The sequence below is a fragment of the Penaeus monodon genome, chromosome 17, assembly GCF_015228065.2.
Source record: "Penaeus monodon isolate SGIC_2016 chromosome 17, NSTDA_Pmon_1, whole genome shotgun sequence".
Lineage (NCBI taxonomy): Eukaryota > Metazoa > Arthropoda > Malacostraca > Decapoda > Penaeidae > Penaeus > Penaeus monodon.
Window position 1 is genome coordinate 37,292,323 of NC_051402.1, and position 2,500 is coordinate 37,294,822.

The 2,500-nt window shown below is 39.1% G+C and overlaps 1 protein-coding gene across 1 annotated transcript in view; it reads right to left on the minus strand.

Moving 5' to 3' along the window:
- Window positions 1-1,360, minus strand: part of LOC119583723 (tudor domain-containing protein 7-like) — a 35,868-nt gene extending 34,508 nt beyond the window's left edge. The window contains exon 1 of the mRNA XM_037932374.1: window positions 1,318-1,360. The gene's annotated coding sequence lies outside the window, so the exon portion shown is untranslated. The remainder of the gene's footprint in view (window positions 1-1,317) is intronic.
- Window positions 1,361-2,500: the final 1,140 nt, after the last annotated feature.

A 2,500-nucleotide genomic window follows, 5' to 3' on the forward strand; every position in this document is an offset into this window, starting at 1 on the left:
CTGAAATGCAGAAACTATTTTCTTGATTTCTCATTTAGTAAGAGGCTGCTGCAGATGTTCCTGTATTGCTTCCTACTCTATTTTTTATGCTCTATATGATGGCAGTGTCCATATCCCTCTATCTTTGTGAGTCGCTCTCAGTTACATTAACCCTTTTCTTTTTTACTTTTCTTCAACCAGCTTTAATTCTAGCTATTATCACAGTTGCAAAATACTTCAACTGTAAAATAGTAATCAAGATAACATAACCAGGATTAACTGCTGTTCCTTTTTGTTTTAAAACTGCAGGAACTGCCACTCCTTTTTCACTACTTTTTTCATTTACAAAGCCTTGTGTAGCATACCACAATACAATCCACAGACAGAACTTCTTATGATAGGCTACTTGATTGTAGCCAAGTTATTGCACTTTAGCATATGCTTAAAGATTAGTGAAAAACAATAATAATAAAATAAAAGATAAAGGGAATATGCTGAAGCTCACATTATATATCTGGACCTGATGCCTTGCATTAGTGTGATAAATAGTGCAAACAACACTGGCGTGAAACTTCAGCCTTCAAAAACCTGACGCACTTCATTCAACATTAATGGTAACCAGTTCCTCCACTGTGGTAGCAGACAGTCATCCACCGACTGAAAAGTAACAGTAAATCACACTAAACACTGCTTCCCACAAACACTTCCTCGAGGGTGAAGATTCCTCCTCCACAGTCCTTCATGTCCCTTATTGCATCATCACTAACTCTGAGTGAGAGAAGACACACACACACACACCCTTTTCCTTCCTTCACTCACCATAGGCCTCCTCAAATGGGAGAGAAACCGCCACCAAGAGAAAAGGGGCGAAAGGGGGGAAACTTGACCATCCGCATGCCCCTGGGGGTTTCCTACGGGCGTGTAGGAGGGGCTGACCCTAAGGCAATGGCCAGGTGGGACTTTCTCCTCTCGTCGCCCCCAAAATCCTTCACAAAACGCCGAAATTCCAAAGATCAGAGGAAACAGGGCAAGGAATCTAACGGGGGCTTCCCCTAAATGCCCACTGGGTTCATGTCACGCCTTACGAGGGACTAACAGTGAAAAAACAGACAACAAACTAATCTTCGAGGATGAAGTTAATGATCAGCTGGACCTTCGTGAATGACATGCCTCGCATTCCACTGACTCTTCTATTCGCCAAAAGCCCTTTTCTTCCCAAAGCAACAGCGAGGACTGAGCCCCGTGCATTATATTACACGTGGAAGACTCCCCAGACCTGATCAACCTGTTTAAGCGTGTGAAAAGAACCAAAACAAGAGCCACGCCTTCCGCTCTTACCTCTTCGGTGTTGGCTGTCGGGGCCACCGCTGCCACTGCTACGTCAAGCGAAAGTCTATCTTCCCTATGAACCTTTTTTCTTCTTTAAAAATAGACGCTTCACATTTTAAACTTCTTTGATATGTTTCATACTATAATGAATAAATATTATACAATATAGAACAATCATTAATTTTAAATCTTCGATTTGATTCGATAACTAAAGTTCTTCATGTCTTCGCCCTTCTAACAATGAGAGGAAATCATCAATTTACCGAGATAGTCATTCCAAGATGCTCTCATTCTTACAGCAAAAAAAACATAGAATCATGGCTTTCGAGTTTCCTTTAATAACGTTTATATGAAATTTATTAGGAAAATGAGGTCAAGACACCGGAAGTGATGATCATTATTTGATATCGTTGAATGCACCTTCACCGAGGCTGACTCGGGCCTCTATTCTAATTCTATTGTTTTACTTTTATCAAGAAAGTGTCTCGCGTAGACTGGAAAAGGGAAACTTAGAAAGTAGTGAATGTCATTTAAACACACAAATTCCATAAGAAATAGACATAAGCTTAGGATATACATTATATATATATATAATATATATAATATATATATATATATATATATATATATATATATATACATATATATTAATATATATACATATGCATGCATACGCACACATCACATGCATATATACATATGTATGTATATGTTACACACACTGTAAGCGTTATATAGATAAATAAATTAACCAAAGATTCATAGCTACCATGATGATCCGATGAACTGGATAGCACCTAGTAATGTTACACAAGTGAAAAAAAAAGGTTCCCGAGCGGAGGGTGGAGGGCCTCACACACCTGACTTCTGTATACCTGACATCAAGACAAGTTTTTGTTTTGGCTTTTTTTTTTAGCACCAACTACTGTACATTCACCTGCTATTGTGATTAACTTCCGTTACTTAATCGCGCCATTGTCAATCGCCATTAATTCTGTCTTTATCACTAGTTCCGCATCACCATTAGGACACTATCAGCTTTGGCAGCGCACTGTACACACCATCGATCACCACAATTTAACACCATCTAAAAGTATCACTTACACTACTACACCAACTGCATTTCCACCTTACCGCTACCGATCTCACGAGTCTAATTTCTGTCACGTCTTTTCATCACTTTTGTATTAGC